This window comes from Chinchilla lanigera, unplaced genomic scaffold (assembly GCF_000276665.1).
Source record: "Chinchilla lanigera isolate Chin_1 unplaced genomic scaffold, ChiLan1.0 scaffold00024, whole genome shotgun sequence".
NCBI lineage: Eukaryota > Metazoa > Chordata > Mammalia > Rodentia > Chinchillidae > Chinchilla > Chinchilla lanigera.
This window is the reverse complement of record NW_004955425.1, coordinates 16,779,955-16,803,179: the sequence shown is the minus strand read 5'-3', so window position 1 is coordinate 16,803,179 and position 23,225 is coordinate 16,779,955. Positions and strand designations below refer to the sequence as shown.

The 23,225-nt window shown below is 42.4% G+C and overlaps 1 long non-coding RNA gene across 1 annotated transcript in view; it reads right to left on the bottom strand.

Annotated features, from left to right (window-relative positions):
- LOC102026888 overlaps nucleotides 1-23,225 on the bottom strand; it is a 72,207-nt gene that overhangs the window by 36,953 nt on the left and 12,029 nt on the right. The window contains exon 2 of the long non-coding RNA XR_001234302.1: nucleotides 2,138-2,324. This is a non-coding gene — a long non-coding RNA (uncharacterized LOC102026888). The remainder of the gene's footprint in view (nucleotides 1-2,137; nucleotides 2,325-23,225) is intronic.

The window sequence follows — 23,225 nt, the reverse complement described above, 5'->3', positions numbered from 1 at the left end:
CAGACAGTGGCATCATTTACAGTCTGAGCACTGTATTTAACCCTCCTGGACCTCAGTTAATTCATCTATGAAAAGATCGTGCAACAACTGCACTTAACTCTTCAAGCCATTGTGAGGGGAACATGAGGACACTGAAGTATGTAACCGAGCTGTGGTGCGTTCTAAGAACCCAGCGTTACCTGTCGTTATTCTGGCCCGAAGTGGGCATGTCCATCGCTTTCCTATCATGAAAATGACCTCCTCCCAGGAGTACACTGCTATTGATTTTGGGGGGGCAACTGATCCTCAGCAGCATTCCCTGCCCTGCCCTGTCCTTCCTGAACTTCACAAACTCACAAGGGATTACTGCGTCAGAAAGCCTGGCCCAGCAGACTTGTCCTTATCAGTCCTGTCCTTATTCCCTCTCCAACTGGCAGAAACCTTCTGCTTGAATATCCCTGACAACAGGAACTCACCCCTTCCACAGGCTGCCCATGTGTTTTGGGCACTGGTTCTGTCTCCTCTACCCACCAGAGATTCCCCCATCTAGTACACTCTTTCCATATGCCCAGCCCTTCAGACATTAAAGACAGTATCATGTTTCTGGGCTAAATGCTCCCACCTTCCTGAAAGCGTTATCTCAGGGGCCTGATTTAAAGTCCCCTTCGTGGGAATTCCTGCTTGGCAATCTGTCTCAAAGCTGCCCAGCCCCTTGGGGGTGGCTACCCTGAGGACAGGACTGGCTGCACAGAGGAAAATAAAGACACAAGGAAAAAAAGTCCTGTCGTCATCCTTCTGACGCCAGGGCCTCATCCCTATCACTCTGTGCTCCTGAGAATCTGCAAAGACACGGCATTAGCTTTCTTCAAATATTTCCTGGGTTGAATGATGTTTCATTGATCTTCCATTAGGACTTAATTCAGCAATTTGTGCTTTTCCTGCGGCTACCGGAAGGGAGGAGAGAGAACGACATGTGAACACTAAGTGCGGTGTGTCAGACTTCAAGTTGTCGGTGTTTCATACGTTTCATTATTCAAATAAATAGCAAAGGTAAAGGGCATCTAAACTATATTCATTTCAAACATGAAAAATCAGAGGTTCAGAGAGGTTCAGTAGCATGCTCTCAGTAGTAGAGTAGGTCAGCCAGAACACGAATGGAGGTCACCTAAGTAATTCCACGGGCTTCCTTCCAGGCCATACATGTCTGTGGTTCATCACACAAGTGCTCAAGGACTCGGCTGCTGAACAAACTGTCAATTCACACTGAATCACCCACATTCACTAGGCTCTATCAAGCTACTACAGTAATGAAGTATCTTCCTAGAACAGGGCTCAAAGCTTTCTATACCATTGCCTCACCATTTCTTGTGTTTATAAATAAAGTTATACTGGACCACAGCCATGTGCATTTATTTACACATCATCTATGCTATATTCTCTAAGTAGCTGCAGCAGGTACAACATGGTTTGCAAAACCTAAAGTATTTATGAGGTGGCTCTTTGTAGAAAAATCTATCAACTCCTGCCCTAGACCCACATTAGGCCAGCAAATTCTTCACGACCCGATGGACAATCCTAAAAGCACTGTGTTGGACAATCCTAAACCACTGTATAAGTAACTTAGTTACTTTTCTCGTTTGTGAGACAAAATACCCAAAACCCAAAGTTAAAGAAGGAAAGATTTATTTAGCTCACAGTTTGTGGAGATTTCAGTCCATAATCAGCGGGCTCCAAGGCAGGGTGGCAACAGTTCAAGGAGGCAGAAGACAGCAAAAGCAACAAGAGAGAGCACAGGAAACAAATCTGTTTCTGTCCTTTATGTCGTATCCAGCCTACTGGGATTGGGGTGGTGCCTATCCAATCAGTGCACTGGCCCAGCAATCACCCTCTATTAATCCCAGCAGCCTTCATCCCAGCACTGCACTGTGAATCAGTCACACACTCTAGATTCAGCCACCTCTGAATAAGCTCTATGACCGCATGAGGTTTTGAGGGGACATCTCGACACAAACCATAACAGTGTGAGAAAAACAGAGAAAATCTTGATCCTTTGAAATAATGCTGTTTCTCTCAATGAATAGCTCTTCAACACCTGTCTATGTGTTGCTACTCTTTCCGTATTAACCATAATCCACTTTTCCAGGATAGGCTATCCTACCTCAGAATTACATCACCCGTTTCAGTATCCATTCTCATGTGGTAATTCCTCAGCCGCCCTGAGGGTCGGTGTGGGGATGCTGGTCTCCATTTTCCAAGTCTCCAGGGATGTTACCTCTCCCACATGTGCAGCTCTATCTGCCAAGCAGTGAGAAGTCCCCAAAGGACAGAGAACGTGAGATATATTCCTGCATGAAGAGAACAAAAAGAGGAGGCCGTGAAGGTCATTCAGACTCAACTATCCGTGGAGGAATCCTCTTCACAAAACTCCTGACAACTGAATGTCTCCAGTGATGTCCAGCTAAAAATCTCCAGTGCTGGTGAACTGCTTATCTTTTGGGCAGCTTGCTCTGTAAGTAAACTAGTGCTAGTTAGAAAGCTAGCCACTTGTTTGAATAAAACCCCACGAAGCCACGCTGCTCCCGTTTCCCTGTGGTCACTCCTTGAATCAAGCTTGATCAGAGCTATCGCATCCTTCCTAAATCATCCCTGCCCCTAGCCTAGCACCCCCAGATGCTCCAAATCATCTTTCCTGTGACATGTATGTGATATTTGTTGCCCTGCCTTTGGAAGATATATCGACCAAGTCTGGGCAGGAAAGAGATGATGTACTTATATTTGGTAACTTCAGTTTAATAAAGAAACCATTTGCACAAGCGTGCACAGAGTATAGGGAAACTAAAAGAAATTGCACAATTCCCGGGGGTGTTACCACTTCGGATTTGAAGGAGAAAAAAACAAAGCAGTTAGCAGCACATGGGGGGAGGGTGAGCCACGGGAAAAGGGCTGTCGGTAAGGAACTGGGAGCCTCAGGGGCCTAGGCTGCCCTTATGGGAAAGGAGCTGGTGAAATTAGTACCCCTCTCGCTCTTCTTAACTCTAAACTGCCAGTGCTCTCCCCATACCATTAGAAGCCTCAGGGCAGGGGCGCCCATCTATGTAATTCATACCCACTGACTCCTGGGGCATGGAGAAGGATGGTGAGAAAAGCTGAGGGGAAATGAGAAACAGCCAACACGGAGGACATCTCCTGTCTGTGTTACCCAATAGGCACTCCTTTCATTCTGGTAACAATACTCAACTTTCTTCTGGGAGCCCCTTCTCCCCATCCTCTTGCCATGTTGTTTAAGCCTGGCCACTTGCATCTCCGACTTCAGGAGACATCATGGGCGCCAGCCTTCCCCATCCGAGTATCACCAGCATCTGATCACAATGATCGGCACAGAGATACGCACACAACCCAATTAGAGACAATGAGAAGCAAGTTCTGCCAGAAGAGGCACAATATCCTGTCCTCTGAATCAGAAGGTATCGGCACAGAGTTGCTGTAAGCCACGGGAAGAAAAAGTCTGGATAATGGGAAGTCAGCTCAGAGGAAGGTACAGCCAAGAGAGAAGGTAAAGCCAACCTGCTAATAGTGTTTGAGTTCCTGGGTCTGACTGTGCCTGCAACCTACAGTGTTCATCCAAGCCTGGAACAGAAATGATACTAAGAATATAGAATTCTCTACTGTAAAGAAAAACATAAGTTCAAACCCTGGCTCCATCAACTTCTAGCTAGGTAGCACTGTGAACACACTGTGATCTTCAAGATCTGGCTTCAAAACAGGAAGTATAATATCTTGTGCTTTCATAGGCTTCTTGTAAGCACTAAGCAGCATCGCACAGCTGAGGGTCCTTGGTAAACTGCAAGGCATGGTACAAATGTCACAGACTCTTCCGCAGGTCATTCCCACCTGCAGATGTACACCACAGGGACACAGTGTTCTGCGGTTGGGGCACACAACATTCTAAAGTTACTTCCCAGGCTGAGTAATGACATATTGAATAGCAGCTGTCAAGAGCAGTGGCAATCTCAACATTGCCAAATAGAGAAGAGAAAGAAGGAAAGAAATTGACAAAATTGGCTTTATTTTAAAGAGACAGACTGGAACTAGCATCTAAGAAACAGAAGAGTGAGGCAAAGTTTGCTGAATTACAAACTACATCTGAAACGTCAGGGCAGAGAAAAAGGCAAAACTACAGAAAAATAGCCCACGCTCTGAGCCCTGAGATTCAGGCACAACTGTCACAGCTGGGTAGCAGCAGAGCCAGAATCAAACACCATGCAACAGACAAGATGGACCGCTTCCCTGAGGACAGAGAGCTGTTGAAAGGAAAGGCTCATATGTTACAACCATGAAATATTGGGAAAGAATAAAGGCAAAGAAGCCCGTGAGGGGAGCAGTAAAGCCAGGCTCAGAAAAACAAAAAGATATCAAAGATGTCACAGCTGAAGCTGACCCTGGGTATAAGCCGGGAATCTGAGAGCAGTTCACCAAGTGGCCAAACCCCATGTGGAAATTTCAAAAGTGGAATGGGAAAAATCCAAAGCACAGCTAGGAAAGTGTCTTACCACAGAGGCAAAAGAGAAAAACACATGTGCAAAACGCTTCCATGTGCTCCGCAGCTCACCCTCCCAAATATGAAAACCAGACTTGGATAAAGCCCTGGGTTTTTTGCTAGTCCAATGACTCGATTCTATTACAGACTGAAATCAAAGAGCAAATGAAAAATTAACTTGAATGTATCATTACTGTACCAAATGCACTATAATTGCAAATGGGATAAAAACTGAAAAACATATCTAAAGGAGAATTAAATCTTTCTTGTCCAGCTGAAGAAAAATGTTAATTCCTGATAAAGTACTCAAAAGAAATGTATTTTTAAAATGATTTTCAACATCTGCTTTGAGCAAAGCACTATGTTAGGTGCTATGTAGGGCAGGAGACAAAGCAACGTGATCATTTTCCTCACACAGCTAGCAAGTGAGAAAGGAAAATCTCACCAGCCCAAGGTAGAAGGTAGCCTGGAATATTTCAGGTGGGACAAACCAAGCTTAAGCAAGGAGCTGTAGCATGTGTTTGCTCAATGGACATCACAAAAGAGAGACCCAAGCGATAGTTTCCCTCCACACAAACCTGCTAGAAAGGATTCACCGACACCTTCTCCTCTCTCACAACTGTCCCCTCCAAACAGAGCATCAAAGTCTGTGCTTATCTTCCTCCAGACCATTTCTGGAGTCTCTCCTCCTGCTGCTATCCCCATGGTTCCTGCCTTCTTTCAGGTCCGTGTCAACTCTGGTTCCTGCTGATCACCTTCCTCATGTGATCCTTCCCTTATGATCAATCCTCCACCAAGAAACCAGAGTGATCTTTTTAAAGGCAAATTAGATCAAAATCCTTCATGGATGTGAAGACACAAATGAAATATCAAACCCTCCAAACTCTCTGCATCTTCCCGCTATGACCACTCCTCCAGACTCATTCCACACCACTGTCTGCCGCACTCCCCCTCCCTGACCCTCGCTCAGTTCTGTGAGAACACCACAGTCTGTCACGGGAGGATTCCAGTATATCATGTCCCGTGTCTGCAGCACCCTGCCCTCTCACTCTCACCTAACTCTTACTAAGCCTTCAGGTCTCAACTGAAAATTTACTCCCTCAGAGAAGTCTTTCTGCTCTTCCAATATAAATTGTTTCAAAGAATGCTATACTTTCCTTTACCATAGTTGGTAATTACACATCATTCTATGTTTGCTTAATATCCCACACACCATAACATGAAGAAGTGGAAAACTCTTCTCCACGTTGCATGCACCAATTAGCATATTTTGTGGCACCCATTAGAGATAAAAAATTCCTGCTCAACAAAGGAATGTGGTATGTACAAGTGTAGAAGTTCTGTCCTCTTTCTTTAAGATGCTCCTGATCTAATAGACACAAATCAATAGAAAGCAAAATAAAATAGATTTTTAAGAACTACATGTAGGACAGAGAGATTTCTTAGGAACCACAGTAGGACAAGACTAGGTAGGCTACTGTACCTAAAAACCATCATCATTATCTCTTGTGGTTTAAACAACATAATATAATAGGAGTGAACACTCCATATCAATGGGCAACTCAGTTTTATGCAGTCATGCAGAGATCCAAGTTCTTTCCATATTATTTCTCCACCTTCTTTACAGTATTGTGTTCATCTGCATAGATTAAGCTAGGATAAGTCATGTCTAAGTTTTGATTCACAGGAGGACAGTATGAGACCATACAAGCAAGATTTTATAACTTAAACCACCTATCCCCTTTACCCACATTCCATTGTCAAGAATTAGACTGCTTGTTGGGCTGGGGATTTAGCTCAGTGGCACAGTACCTGACTGGCAAGCATGACGTCGTGAGTTCGATTCCCGGTACCAGAAAAAAATAAATTAATAATAATAATAATAATAATAATAAAAATTAGACTGTTTGCAAGGGAAGCTGAAAAACATAGTCCCTGGCTAGTAGCAACATCCCTGTTACAAATTTATTAATCTAGAAGAGTCAAAAAATTAATGTGTGTGGGCAAGAACAGCTGCCATGCCCTTGAACTAGATTACAAAGATAAAATCCAGCTAAATATTTACCTAAAAGGTTGAAAATAACAAGTCAGAAAAAGATGTATAAGAAAAGTTGTTCAAAAGTAACTTTGGAGGCAGTATTAATATTAGATATAATAATACCTTGATATGAAGAGTGTAAGGCATGCCTGGCCTACCTGTTAAAAGAATAATCCATACTTTTAAAAATCTTTCTGATTATCCTTCTTAATTAATTTTTTATGTAAAAAACCAGTGCTCTCTTTTATAAAGTTGTCTAAATTCAGTCCCAGCAAAAGGAAAATCTGAAATAATTGAACTTGAGTTATACTGGCCAGCGCATGTTTAAATGTGCCTATCTGTCTGAGCAGCCAGTTGGACTGTAACTTTAAAGTCCTCTACATTGGGTGTTCTTCTTGCATTTGCCTACAAAACACTAGCCATCCTGTCACTCTGTAGCATATACCTGATCTCGATGACCAATTTGTCTTTAGTAAAGTGGTGGCTTAGCCCTCGGCACCTGCACAAACATTTCTCAGTATTTTATATTCATCTGTTTCCTGCCAGTATGCATGGACAGAGTCATCACCCCATTGTTCTTTTTTTAATTTTTTTTAGTACATGTTTATGATACATAATGAATACATCCACTGTGGCAAGTTGAGATATCACATATAATCCTTTTTACTATATCACACATAATCACACATAATCCTTTTACTATATATCACACATAATCCTTTTTACTTTTCCTCATTCTGATGGATATCCACTTTTAATACCTTCATATTTGATAATCGAAATATATTTTCTGCTCATGCTATTTTTCTACTCAAGTATTTTGTTTTCATTTTTGTTTGTTATTTGTTTTTGAGACAGTGTCTTGCTATGTAGGCCAGGCTGGCCTTGAATTCACTATGTAGCCCAGGCTGGCCTTGAACTCATGGAGATCCCCTATCTCAGCCTCCTGAATCCTGGGATGACAGGCATGCACCGTCACACCCAGCAACAAGTATTTTTAAATGAACAATTTAACTATCGCTACATTTTTGCAAAGCATCTTAATATTGATCAGAATCATTGGTGTGCAGATGATTTCAATTGTTTCCTTATTATCACTGGCTATTTGTCAGATGAATTGTTATCTTCCTTAAGGAAAGTGGAATGTTTCTAAAATTGAGATTTGTTTTTCTTAAATCACATTATTTATTTGAAAATTTGCCCTTGCAACTGTGTCCATATGACACTAAAAAAAGTCTTTGATTCAAAACACAACAATCTCAATCCAATGCCTCTGCAAACAGACACTGTTTTTAAAGATCTATGTTTAGGTCAAGACAAAATCTAGCTGGATGCTGTAACTACTTCCATGGTATGAATTAACACATCTTCCTGCCTATAGACAGGTTAGGTTCTGAAAGAATTGTCAATCTGTGTGTAAATCTAAAGAACAGCAAATGTTGGGGACAGGCAACATGGACACGCTTTTGCTTGGGGACTTTGCTTTTCTTCCTTCTCTGCATGTTCATAAACATGGAAAGTTCTGGGCAAGGAGTTAACCGTGCCATTCTGTAGCTGCCCTGGACAAAGACCTTGTGATCAGTTATGCATCCTGCTTCATAATAGCTGCCCAGGTTTGGGCAGAGGCCTCACTAGTCCCCAAACTACCCCCCCCCCACCGGCAACTCTAATGTTAAAGGCAGCTGAGCTGTCTGCAGAGAAGCACACCACGTGAGAAAATCCACTGTGGTGCGGGCCAGGGCAGCATCTCACACAGGCTATGTACCCTCGCCAGTGCGCCACACACCTGGCTAATCGCTGTTCTAAACACATAACGCAAATCTGTTCATTCACCTTTTAGAATAATCTTTTATTTAGTATCTTGATTTTATAAATTAGGAAACTAAGGCAAGAAGAAGTTATTAACTCCCTTTTTTTCAGAGATGAAAGGTATAAGATCACAGAGCGAGGAAATGGGAGGGCTGAAATTTGAACCCAGTCTAGTGAACTTCAGAGGCCAGACTTGATTACAAAGCTATCCTGTCTCACAGAGCTGAGCAAGGAACTTGGAAGAGAGTAAGGTCGCTAGTTTTAATTCTTGTAGTAACTTGCACGGCCTTGGCTCTCCTCGTTAAAAAAAATGAGCGAGCTGGACTTGGGGGCATTTGCCTGTAATCCTAGCACTCTGGGAAGCTGAGATTGGAAGATCCCAAAATTCAAGCTCAGCCCAGGCAGTTTAGAAAGACCCTGTCTAAAAATAAAAAATGTAAAAGGTCTAAGAGCGTAGCTCAGTGTGAAGGCCCTAAGTTACATCCGCAGTACAAAAAAGAAAAAAGGTGGAGAAGAAGCTAAAAAAAGAATTGCAATTAAAGTTAAGTACCTCTTTCATCTCTCAAGCTACCACTAGTTTTTGTTCCCACTGTTGGTTTTTTTTTTTTTTTTTTTTTGGTTTTCCTCCGGTACCGGGAACCGAACTCACGACCTTGCGCTTGCCAAGCAGGCGCTTTTGCTGCTGAGCTAAATCCCCAGCCCCTCCACTGTTGGTAAAGACAGAGGAAAACAAGCACTTTTCTCTTTCACAGGAGTGTAACAGTAACAATAACCATAACGATGGTTAAACTATTAAATGCTTCATAGGTATAAACAGTGGAATAATTTTTTGCAGATATTATTTAATGTAATTATGACAGTAGCTCATGAAATATGCACTAATACCATGCACAGTGACAGATGAGGAACCAAAGCTGAAAGAGATCCCCACTGGCCAACAAAGAAACCAAACACAGGTCACAAGTCTGTAAAGGAGGACAGCGGCTTCAGAGCTCAAGCGTCCAGACAGGTGAACAATCTTTCTTTGTTTGCTAACAGGGCATTTTGTAAACATTTTCTATCCCATTTTAAAGTTAATCCTAATTTTACTCCAGGAAATAATCATAGGCATTTTTGAGAAATGAGTTTACACAATATTCACGGAAGCTTAGAAGTAGAATTAAAGATAAAATATTTTTCTTCTCTTGCTCATCTAAATGTTCCATAAACATTATTAAGAAGTAATGTAAACATGAATCACTTTGGTCTTTTAAAAGAAGCTTTTAATATTAGAAATAAATGAAAAAGTTATTATTTAAATATCCTTTCACACTCTAGAATCCTGTGACTTGACTGGAGAAGGCAAAATTGGATTTTAAGCTACATTAAATCTCAAGCTAACACAAGCCAGTTGAACACATTAGAGATTGAAAAATGTTTAAACTATTAGTTTTGCTGTCATGATTGTCTTACTACCCTGCCTTTATTGATTACAAAAAAAAAAAAAAAAAGAGGCAAAGCCAGACATAATGGTGTACACTTCTAATCCTATGACTTGAGAGGCTGAGGCAGAAGAGTCACATGTTTTGGACCAACCTGGGCAATTTAACAAGACCTTGACTCTAAATAAATAAAAAAAGAAAAAGGGCTGAGGAAGTAGCTCAATGTGAAGGCCCTGAGTTCAATCCCCACTACACCCTCCAAACTAACCCAACAAGCTGCTGCTGATGTTCTGCCTGTATCCCACCCCAACTCCCCACCCTCACCCCAATTCTGCCTGCTTTTTCTTTGCAAGCTTTTTCTACTGTTCAAGTTTCATCTCCTTCAAGAGATGTTCCCTGACCTTGATTTAGTATTATTTGTCCCCTGGGTTTCCCTAACCTCCTCTCAGCCTTTATGGCTCTCAGCCTTGATGACACCTGTATGTTGGTTTAACTATTTGCCAGTGTGAATGGAGGATCCTGTGAGCGGAGGCTAATTTCCAACACCTTTCCTTCCCAGGCCCTATCACAGAGTGTTTGTGAATGAAAGAGAATTAGATACTCCTTAACAACCCACAGAGGGTGCATCTCAACAATTACCATCATCCTGAACAGCATAAATTAAGTGCTTTTTAAGTCCTCATGATCCAGTATTTAACACTGTTTTGCATTTCAGATCATGTCTACATTAATTTTTTTCAGATTGAGAGATAGTTTATTGACATTTCCTGAGCACTCTAAGCAAATTGGAAGAATGCGTGCCGTCACCATGGTTTTTCACCTGACTATAATATGGCTTAATATTGTTTTGAAAAATTGATCTGCATCTGTCCTAGTTGCATTCATTGTGCTAACAAAAATACCCTACATTAGTTCTCTGTTTTCAAAGTTAACTTGGCAAACATGTCCTACAAAAAAATGGTCCAGATGGTTTCTGACATGTAGTGATAATAAATAAGTGGTCTTTTTCACATATTGCATGGTGTTTGCTGTAGTTTTCTATTAAAGGGATGTGGTTTTTAAAGAACAACAAAAAAAAAAATCACTTAATTTCACGGCCACCCAAGGCACATGGAAACATATGTGACTCATATATCTAAATGCCAGGCCACTCTTTATAGATTCAAGTGAGGTCACTTTGTCAGAAATACCTCATATGTTACTGACCCATGTCTCTTTCTGATTTAATATCACCTACCACATGCTTGAGATATAGTATCTTATTTAATCTTTCTAACAAGCCTATGTAGTAGGTACAATTGTTATTTCTATTTTTTAGATAAAGAAATAGTCCAAAGTTATTAATAAGTGATACAGCATCTGATGCTCAAGCCATGTGCTCCTAATACCCACACACTCTGCACCCCAATGTGGCATCCATAACCACATTGCAACACAGGGGAAAAACTCCTGAGGCTTAGTGCCTAGGCCTTCTTTGTCTGCAGAGTTGCAAGAGGACAATTAACAGTGTGTCATCACCTGCCTCCTCTCAGACAACCCAGTGTTTTGTTTTGTTTTGTTTTGTTTTGTTTTGTTTTGTTTTGTTTTGCTTGATACAGAGTCTTACTATGCAGGCTGGTCTTGAATTCCTGATCCTCCTGCCTCAGCCTCCCGAGTACTAGGATTACAGGCATGGCCCACCATGCCTGGCCAAAGCAGTATATTTGCTGTCTACCCTTGAAATTGTCAGGCACAGAAGGCACACGGGAAACTCTGTAGAAGTGGAAAAAATGCCTTTTGTACTCAACCCTGTGTCCTCTTCAATATTTAGATAACAGCTTCTCCCAGGCTCTCACGGAGCAATTCTGAAACATCTCTGTCTCTGTCATCTAGGTTTGGCCAAAGGGCTGAATCTCAGACACTCTGCCCTGAGGAGCTAAGACTTTCAAACTCCTTTTGTCAAAACATACTGGCAACCTGATTCCTGCTGACAGAGTGAGAAGCAAGCAAGCACTAAGACATCACAGAAAATATAAGATGAGAGGATGGTATTTACCAAAACCCCGTCCCTACAGAATGTGCCAAGTGGTGGGGCGGGAAGAAGCCCCTGGAGGCAGAGAGTACGCCGCTGCCATGGGGGTGCATGCTGGGGATCCCTAAGCTCCCTGAAAAGAAGGGTGATTCTGCTTAGCTTCTGAACGTGCTTTGTTGGGGGAAGTGAACAGCATTGGGGCTGGAATGGAAGCACTCTTAATATCAGAGACAGTGGGCTGGTCCTGCCTCTCCCACAAGGTGTGTTTAACTCTCCCCTACTGACAAGATCTTGAACACAAATTTTAAAAATAGTGTGAACAGGCACCAAGTTGAGAGCTTGAGAATACCCAGCACTGGGTATGGCCTACCATTTAATCATTTCTAAAATGCTCCAAATATCTTGAATGTAAGTAATTTTTTATTTTCAGTATCCATACCCCTTGCTTTATGGAAAGCCTAAGGCTACTAAGTAAAATACCAGGATTTAGAAAGCTTTAAATTAAGAGACAAAACTACTATGTATAAAACCCTCAATTAATGTAAATCTTTAACCTACATAACATTAAATAACTTATATTAGTGAGCACTCAAAGTAAATCTGCATTGTGCTAAGTGCCTTATGTTCCTCATCTCATCTAATACACATATACTCAATACACTGCAATAGGTATTACTACAATCCCCATCTTTCAGGGGAGGAGCCATATTGTTGAATAATTTGCCCAATGTCCCCCAGCTAACAAAAGATACAGACCCTGTAAGTTAATATGTGAAGGAGATTATCTTAGTCACCTTCTCATCACTGAACCATAATACCTGACACCTGCAACTTAAAGGAAGAGAAGTTTACTTGGGCTCACAACTTGTAGATGTTTAAATCCATCATCTGCAGGTTGCAGGGCAGAAGCAGCATGGTAGGACAGCCTGCTACAAAGGAAAGCAGCTCACCTCATAGCAGACAGGAAATAGAGAGCTTAGAAGGAGGAGCTAGGGAGGGAGATGAACCCTTCCAGGTGACCCTCAAAGGACCCCCTTCTAACTAGACCCCACCTCCTAGCAGCAAATTGGCTGTAAACTCCCATCATCTAATCACTGCTCAAAGGTCCTGCCTATGAGTACATGAGGCTCTTGAGGACATCTAGACACAAACCATAACATTCACCTCTGGGCCTCAAAAGACTCATGTGCATCCATTTATATAAAATGCATTTAGTCCACCTCTGAGACTTGCCAAAGTCCTGACAGTTTCAGCATGGCTGAGAAGTTCAAGTCCAAAGGCTCTTCTGAGACTGAAGGCAAACTCTCAGCTTTGAGCCTCTGTGAAAATCAAAAAGAAACTGCCAACACGCAAAGGCACAGGGTAAGCAGTTCCATCCCAAAAGGGAAGAATTGGGAGATAGAAACCAATGGGATGGGGCTGGGGATTTAGCTCAGAGGCACAGCACCTGCCTGGCAAGTGCAAGGTCATGAGTTCGATTCCTATTACCGGAAAAAACAAACAAACAAACAAAAGAAACCAGTGGAATGATCAGCACTTTCCTCATTGCTGAGACAAAATACAAGACACCCACAAATTAAAAGAGTTTGGTTCACAGTTCACAGAGGTTTCAATTCATAGTTGTCTGGCTACAAGGCAGGGTGGCATGGCAGAAGGGCACCACAAAAGAGAAACAATTCATGCCAGGCAGCAGGCAGCAAAGCAGTGAAGTAGTAGCAGCAGCAACCAAGCCAGCCTTTACATTTCATCCAAGATACCTGCCCTTTGGGTGGTACCACCCACACCTAGGGTGAAGCACCCTTAATCCCACTATCATGCACCCTAGACCCAACCACATCCAAAAAACCACATGAGGCTTTTGAGGGGACATCTAGATACAAGCCATCGGCCGGGCATGGTGGCACACGCCTGTAATCCCAACACTCAGAAGGCTGAGGCAGGAGGATCATTGTGAGTTCAAGACCAGCCTGGGCTACAAAGTGAGCTAAAGGCCAGCCTGAGCTGCATAGCGAGACCCTGTCTCAAAAAGACCAAAAAAAAAAAAAAAAAAGATAGATACAAGCCATAACATTTCTTCCCTGAACCCCCAAAGACTCAGGTACATCCCATTAAGGAAAAATAATCCAGTCATCTCTAAGTGCTGCCAAAGTCCTAATGTTTTCAGCATTGCTGAAAAGTCCAAGTCCAAAATCTCTTCTGAGATTTAAAGCAAACTCTTGGCTGTGAGCCCCTGTACAAATGAAAAGTTAAACATTTCCAACATCCAATGGCACAAGATAAACTTTTCCATTCCAAAAGATACAAAAAAAGGGATAGAGAGGAATGGTAACAAAGCAAGACCAAAATCCAGCAGGGCACACATTAAGTCCCATAGTTCCATGTCCACCATCCAAGGCAGTCTCTGGCAAGACGTGAACTCCACAGGGCTTGGGTAGCTCTGAACCTATGGCACTGCCTGTGGTTGTACCTACCACGGCTTCTCTCTGGGGCTGGTTCTGCTCCCTCCTTGCAGTTTTTCTCAGATGATCCATGTTCCTGGCTTCTCCAACCTTCTGGGGTCTCCACTGCACCTTGAGCTTCACACTCACAGCTACACACTGCCCTCTCGGGGGCACACTGCCTGGCCTCCCAGGCCTTCTTCTGAAATCTTAATAAAAGCCTTTCTGACCCCACAACTCTTGCATTCTGCATGAATTTAAAATCAGCACAAAGCTGGGCATGGTGGCACACACCTGTAATCCCAGCATTCTAGAGGCTAAGGCAGGAGGATTGTTGTGAGTTCAAGACCAGCCTGGGCTACAAAGTGAGCTCAAGACCAGCCTGAACTGTATAGCGAGACCCTGTCTCAAAAAGACTAAAATAAAATAAAATAAAATAAAATAAAATAAAATAAAATAAAATCAGCACAAAATGAATGACCTCAGAGTCTGCTGCTAGCTGCATAAATAGCCAAGCTTGATTCTTTCTTGGTTCTTGGGGTCACCTGACTAGATTGCTGAGTGCTGTGAACTCAGTGCTGAGGGAAAAAATTATCTAGGCCACCACCATCCTGGAACATGGTGCTTTGGGACTGTTTCTCAAAGAAAAGTCTAGCGCTGCTGGTTCTTTTTTTTTTTTTTTTTCCAGTATCAGGAATTGAACTCAGGACCTTGTGCTTGCTAGGCAGGTGCTTGTGCTTCTGAGCTATATCCCGGCCCTGTCATGCTGGTTCTTGTAATGTCCTCTGGCCATCTTTTCTTTTGTCCTCTTCTCAAATGCTTGGCTTTTTATGTCTAGTCTTTTCAGTGACTGGTATCACCTTTATTCCATCTTTACAGGCTGCAACTTTACTGGAGTTTCCTTTCTGGTCAAACTCAAAGTATTTTAAATCATTCTGCTGGGCTCTTTGCTTTTGATTCTCAACATAAATCTGACTAAAATCTCCAACAGTAGCCATGCCACCACCTCAACATTAGGCTGCCTTGAATTTTTTAAGCCAGATTAATTAATCCACCACCTCAAATCTCAGTCTCAGGCAAAGTCTCTGAACATGAACAAAATGCAGACAAATTTTCTGCCAAAACATAACACATATGATCTGGAGTCCAACAACCAGTGCAGTCCTTCCCAGCAGAAACCTCCTGAACCTGGTCACCTCCATCAGATTTTTTCATTCATATTCTGGTTTTCAGAGTTGAAACCAGAATCTTCCATCAAGCTTGGTTTACAGCATTCTGGGACATCTCTAACCAAACCCTTCCAAACTCCTCCTAAGAGTCAGTTCCAAAGGCTTCTAAACCACATACATTCGTGGCTGGAGATTCAGCTCAGCGGCACAGCGCCTGGCTGGCAAGTGCAATGTTGTGAATTCAATTCCCAGTACCAGAATAAAACCAAAAATAAATAAATAAATAAACCACATACATTCACAGTAATCACCCTACTCCTCTGGTATTGAAATCTGTTCCAGCCGCTTTCTCATCACTGAGACACAAAATTCACCACCCACGAGGTATAGAGGTTTCAGGCCAGAGTTGGCTGGCTACAAAGCAGGATGGCATGGCAAAGGGGCAAGGCAGAGGAGAGTTGCTCAGAACATGGCACAAGGTCAGAGAGCATCAAGGGAGGAGCTGGTAGAGCACTATAACATTCCAGGTCACACCCACAGTGACCCGCCTCTTCCAAACAGATCCCACCTCCCTAACAGGAAGTCAGCTGCAAATCCCCATAATCCAAGCACCTTCCAAAGGTCCTCCCTCTGAGCACATCAGCCTCTTGGAAGACATCTAGATATAAACTGTAACAGAGATCTACCTAGGGTGTTTGGGCAAAACACAGTGCAGATGCTACTAGATGAGATTATGAAAAGGAAGTCAGAAATCTACAAAGGGCCAGGTGAGGTGGCACATGCCTATAATCCCAGCACTCAGGAAGCTGAGGCAGGAGGATCGTTGCAAGTTTGAGAATAGCCTGGTCTACAAAGTGAGCTCAAGGCCGGCCTGAACTGAGCAAGAACCTGTCTCAAAAAAAAAAAAAAAAAAAAAAAGACTCCCCCCCAAAAAAGTCTACAGAGGGAGCCCAGGGAAGACAGGGAATCTAACCAGTGGAATATAGGTAGCTGGTAGAAGTAGGTTAAGTAAAGGTAGGGAGGTTGTAATAAAGCAGCAAAATCCAAATTTTACCTTATGGGACAAATTCAGCCCATCACCTGTTTTTATGCTGCTTACTTTTGCAAACTAAGAATAGGTTTTTACCTTTTTAGGTAGATGGGGAAATCAAAATCAAAAAAATTTCATGACCCTACAAACCATATGAATTTTAGTGTCCACAAATAAGGTTCCCCTGAGACACAACCACTCCCACACACTTACATGTCATCTGTAGCTGCTTTTCATGCTACCATGGCAGAGTTAAGTGGTTGTGACAGAGGGTGTGGACTCCAAAGCCTAAGAGATTTACGTTCTCATCCTTTAGCAAAACCGCCCACCAACCCTGTGCTAGAGCAGCAGTCCTTCTTAACACCAGACAGAGATGAACTTTGTATCAGTTCTTCATAAAAAAAATCCAGTCTATAAAATAAGTATGAAGTGGGTTTTTCCTCAATAAAGTTGAAGTCAGTTTTTTATGAAGTTAAACTTATTGGATAAATAGAGGCCTTTATTCTGAAGTGACAGCCTATCTAGCTTTGTGCGAATAAAGAGATGCCCTTCTCTTCTCCAGGGATGATGCATGGCAGTTTGGTTCTGTTTTCTCCGTTACCTCTGGCGACAGGGACAGAGGGAGCAATGTTCTCTTGCCTCTCTTGTGTCTTGCTCAAGTCCTCCATTTGGTACCCATCTATTCCACCCACCAGCCCCAGGTTTTATTAATGGATATGACCATAAAGAATAGGAGTACTGGGGCTGGGGATTTAGCTCAGCGGCAAAAGCGCCTGCCTGGCAAGTGCAAGGTCGTGAATTCGGTTCCCGGTACCGGAGAAAAACCAAAAAAAAAAAAAAAAAAGAATAGGAGTACTTATGAAAATAAGTGATACGGACTTTACAAGAAATCATGGAAGACACCCTGCTACAGGATTAACTGCGTCCCCGTCCCTCAAATTCATGTATGAAGCCCTAATCCGTGGTGTGACTGCACTCAGCCATAGGCCTTTAAGGAGATAACTGTAGTTAGATGAGGGTGGGACCCTAACCCAAGGGGACTCCCGTTTTTTTACAGAGGGAAGCCCCTGAGCTCATCCTTTCTCCCTGGCCCCTCCCTCTCTCTCCTCTCACCCCTCTGTTTTTCTCTCCTTCTCTCTTCTCTCTTCATTTTCTCCCCTCCCCCTTCCTCCCGCTCTGCCCCTTTCTCTCCTCCCGCCAGGGGGGGTGTAAGAACACAGTGGGAAGGTGGCTGTTTGCAAGCCAGGAAGAAAGGCCTCAGCCCAAACCAACCTTCACGAGATCTTGACCAGGAGTTCTAGCTTCCAGAACTGTGACAATATTTCTGTAGCTTAAGCCACCTGATCTGTGCTACTTTGTTATGGCAGCCAGAATAGACTATTGTGAAGGACATTCTTTGATTAGAAAGCACTGAGGACACACAATGCTTTGTTTATTGTTGCAAAAATGAACTGAAACCTTTCACCTGAAGGTAAGAGTATATTTGAATTGCAGGAGATCCCTGTTTTTTAGTCTTGCCATGCATTGTAAAAATTAATGGGAAGTAAGGACTGTGATTGTAGTGGGTTGATAATTGGTGGCCAACTTATAACCCCCAGCTGAACTGAGTAAGGGCCGTGCTGGGTGTGGGAGGCCCACCGGGGATTGTTGCCAGCAGCATAAGTGGCAGAATTGGAGAAGGATAATGCTTTAATTACTAAAACGTTTGGTATCCGCCCATTTGTACTAGCTATACCCTTGGTTCTTGCTCAATAAAAAGGGGACTGAGATTGGTAATCAGGGCTGCAGTCCAAGAGGCTGTAAGCCCCCTGATTCCAGACTTTGGCCTCTCTTGTTTTTCTTATCTTTCTTCTCCTTATCATCCGTGGGTGCCTCATTCTGGGCACCTGTCACTATAGATAGAACCACAGACTATTACACATGCAGGATGCCAAGCACTGCGTTAGGAACCAGAACATTGTGGTTAAACAGCGTGGAGCCCCTGCTTCCAAGGAGCACCAGCTGGCAAGGCAAGCTTGGTAAGGTGAGCATGTGACCCTCGGAGAAGGGCTCTGCCTTGTCCTGCAGCTCCGCTGAGCACAGCCAAGGGGCCAGTGGCCTCCCTCCCAAAACCTGCATCTGCATCTGCCACTGTTGCCTCTTGCTCGTACACTTTCTACGCACACATAGGCACACGATGCACTCTTTTTCCTACTTGAACGCCAATGAAATTGAGATGTGGTTAGAGCCTATGGGGTCTGATGAACTGCTATCAGCTTGCACTGAGGTCAAGGATTAGATTTGTTTCTGCCTACCACGTGGCTCCGTACTACACTGAGGCTGCTTTAAATTAAATTATCTCCTTAAATGTTTTGTTGTTGTTGTTTTTGTTTTTGTCTTTTTGAGACAGGGTCTCGCTATGCAGCTCAGGCTGGCCTCGAGCTCACTGTGTAGCCCAGGCTGGTCTTGAACTCACAACAATCTCCTGGCTCAGGCTCCGGAGTGCTGGGATTACAGGTGTGTGCCACCATGCCCGGCCTCCTTAAATGTTTTTGAATCACTTGTAGAACACAGCAGCATGAGAAACTTTCTGTGGTTCCAGTTTTCAGAGAACATTTACTTTTCTGCCTTCAGCCAAGTGCCAGGTTGAAATAACCAAGGTTTCTTTGGAACATCTATGCATAGAACTTTTTTTTCCACATTTACCTTTACAGGAGGATGTGGCCCTTTGGTCTTGCCAACTTCAGATGTAGATTCTCCATTCTAAGTGATTTCCTTTTGTTGAGAGTATATAAAGTACAGCACCTTTAACAACAGAAGAGATTCACATAGCAACCAAACAGGGCTGTTTCTCCCTCTCTATTTTTGAAGTGCTTTAGTACTTTCCTATTAGCATTCTGAGCATAGGAGAATGAGAGGCAAGATACAAAATCATCTGACTCAGCTTTGTGACCCAGGTCTTATTTTGGGGTGGGTATCCAGAATTGAACTCAGGATCTTGCACTTGCCAGGCGGGTCCTTGTGCCGCTGAGCTGTGACCCCAGCCCCGTGACCCAGACCTTAGCAACACGTCTGGAGCCCAGCTGACAGCTTAAAGAAGCGAGCGAGGGAGTGAATGAACTCAGTTCACGCATCTTCATCAGTCTTCATTGCAGCTGAGACAATCAGGCTACGATACCCTTAAATCCATAGGGGCTAGAACTGGCACTCACAAACCTGCTTGATGAAAATCGCTTCTTGATAGATACGCAAATTTCACAGTTAATTGTTAGTGAAAATGTGGGTGACCTGGATTTTTAAAACATTTCTACATCCAATAATGTACCAAAACATTTTTTTGTACCAAAATATTAAAAGTTACTTCTAAACTGTGGGTCTCTGGATGACTTTTTTCTTATCTCCATTTTCCCAGACTTCCTAAAATTTCTTTCGTGATGAGGAAAGAAATACACACACTTGAACAACGTTGGAAAAATAAGCGACAAGAACCTTATGTGGTTTCTGTCCTCTGAAAGGAAAATAAAATCTTCTTTAATAAAATGAAGCCCTAATCCCTGAAGCTGACAATGGAAAGGTTTTCCACATGAGAGAGGAGAGCTACACCATGGTCCCACTCTCAAATGGGAGAGCAGATGTGTGTCTGAACTCCAGACTGACGGGCATAGTTTCAAAGTTTATTTCCAATTACAACGTAATATTAAACTGAAGTTGGGGTAGGTTGATGAGGAAACAGGTCCCTTGGTTTCATCATAGAAACTATAGAAAAAATTGACCAAGCTTCTGAGCTAATGGGCCTCGAACTTGACAAGGTTGAAACAGCCACCTCTCATCTCTCAAGATTCTCTTCCCCTTGAGCTCTGTCACTAACGACTGCAACCACCACCGTAGCCACCCCTCTGCCACTCAGCCTGCGGCTGTGCACACCGCCCACACAGTCTCCCTACATCTCTGTAGACCCGCTGTAACTGAGAAGGTAAGCAAGAATGAACACACAGAGCAATTATACTAGAAGAAACTATTTGCCTGAGGAATGAATGAAATTTACCTAATTAAGGCAAAACGTACACAAAGAAGAAAAGGTTATGGGTCTCTGATGTCTTCTTTATTTTTTACAATAGCCTGTCTGGAATTGAGGCCCAGGGGTCCCTTCCAGAACAAAGCAGTACTGAATCTCATGGCCCTAAAAGCCCGGGAGGCATTATCAATGTTCAGTTCAACCTTTATAACAATGTGACCATCTTAGAAGTGCCATGTGCATCCCTAATGTCTAAATTCTATGCTTAGAATTTCTAGCTGTGCCATAGGGCCTGGGGATTTCAACTTAATAAAAGAGCTTCCTCATACAGGGTAGGGGTTTTTCTAACTGAAAGCCCTTCTGAATGGCCTGGCTATGATAGGCATGACTCAAAGATGTTTTAAAAGGTCAGAAGGGGGTAGGGTTATTGCTCAGTGGTAAAGCACTTGAATAATATGTACATGGGGGGCTGGGGATTTAGCTCAGAGGCAAAGCGCCTGCCTGGCAAGCGCAAGGTCGTGAGTTCGGTTCCCGGTACCGGAGGGAAAAAAAAAAAAAAAATGTACATGGGTCTGGGTTAATTCCCCAGCACCAAAAATAAATGACTAAATAAAATTTAATATAAAAATAGTAATAATTGAAGAATTATATCATATTGACAAATAGGAAAACTCAACTTCAAAAATATATGTTTTCCCAAAATTAGTCTATAAATGCAACACAATCTTAAAGTTTTGATAGGTGCTTTAAAATCTTGACCAGTTAGTTCCTTGCAATGGACAAGACCAGCTAAAGAAAAGGATGGAGATGCAGAAGAAGATTTATTCAACTAGATATTATGGTTTTAAAGAATCTACACCTATTGCCAGGCATGGTGGCACATGCCTATAATCCCAGCACTCGGAGGCTGAGGCAAGAGGATTGCTGCATGTTCCAGGCCAGCCTGCACTATATAGTGAGTTCAAGGCCAGTTTGAACTACATAGTGAGACCCTAGCTCCAAAAACCAAAAATAAATAAATTTTTAAATCTATACCTATTAAGACTGGTATTGACTCAGAGAAGGGAAAAATAAAGCAATAAAATTAACAAGAAAAAGAAATAAAAATTAAAAATAGGGGACAGGCAAGGTGGCACACGCCTGCAACTCTGAAACATTTCATTCTTGCAATCTCACAAAGTCAAAGAATGAAGTCGCGAACCACAAGGAAGAAGTTAGGAGAGTTTTTATTGGAAGTAAGGAGAAGGAAAAAGGCTCCTGGTTTCTCCAGGAGGGGAACCTGAAGTGAGGAACTGCTACCTGACACCTTGGTCCAGAACTTCTTATGGGTAAGTGGAACGCGGGAATTGCTCAGCTGTGGAGAGGTCGCCTATCACAGGTGGCTCTGGGAATTTAAAACGCCCAATTAGAACTCAAACTCTCTAACCAAGTACTCAGCATGTAGGGTTTAAAGGAAACTGGGATTTTAAAGAAAAACTGATTATTTTGCATTTTAAATTCCTGGAAATTCAGGAACCTAGTAACCTGAGAAAGTTCGTTCTTGGTCCAAAGTCCTTGTTCACTGTCTGTTGTTATTTTAATTCTTATCAGCATGGTTGATCACCCCACTCTGACTCAAGCCCTTTCTCTAGCTAGCTGCCTTATTCATAAACTAACTAAATCAATTATTTTTCACAATTCAGCGCTCTGGTAGGCTGAAGTAGAAATGTCACAAGTTCTAGCCCACCCTGACCAACTTAGAGACTTAGTGAAAGCCTGTCTCAGATAAAAAGTTTTTAAATGGCTGGGGAGCTAGCTCAGTGTGAAGGTTTTGAGTTCAACTCCCAGTACTGAAAGAAAAAAAAAGAATAAGGAAGCCAGAGATTTACATACACATTACAGGACCCATGACAAAGATCTCATTATGAATCAGTGGGTTAAGTGTGACTTATTTAATGGATTGCGCTGAACCAGTGCTTTATCTATACACCCAAATGGGAGAGGGAATTTATTCCTCTTAGATGTAGATTAAAGGCCCAAGGATAAAAAGAAAGCCCTTTAACACTTTCAGAAAAGATGTAAGATAGCACGGTTATGATCTTTGGATTGGGTTTCTTTCTTTCTTTTGGGTTTCTTTTAAAGATACAGATCAAAAGAAAAAGATGGATAAATACGACCATGTTAATATTCAAAGCTTTTTATATGAAGTACAATAAGGCAAGTGAAAAGGCAAATCACGTCCCACAGTAATGTGTTTACAATGTGTGTATGTAAAGAAGTTTCATAAATTAATGAGAAAAATAGCACAACAGAAAAATTAGAAAGATTTATGAAGAAGTAATTCACAGAATTGGTCAGAGAACATATGAAAATATCCTTACTCACACTAACAATCAAAACAATGCAACTGCAACTTAAAACCACAATAAGATATTTGGCAAAAACTGTTTAATCCAATTACACTAATTATTATCAAAAGTCTGGATTTGTTGGCAACAGTTTAACATGAGTGAGAAATCTGACATCTACTAAAGATGTATATCTTTCAAGCCAGCAGTAGCTCTATCCTTCTTTTAAGGTTCTATACTAAAATATATAAGGCGATAAATACAAGGATGGCCATTGCTATATCATTTGCAATAAGCAAAAAGAAAACCAGAAGGAAATCATGTTACTATCAGCTATAGATGAGTGTGTCCCCACGAGATCATGAGTCGGAACTTTGGCTCTCAATGCAGCAGTGCTGAGAGACGATCAGAACTTCTCGAGGTAGCCGGGGCTGGGGATTTAGCTCAGCGGTGAAAGCGCCTGCCTGGCAAG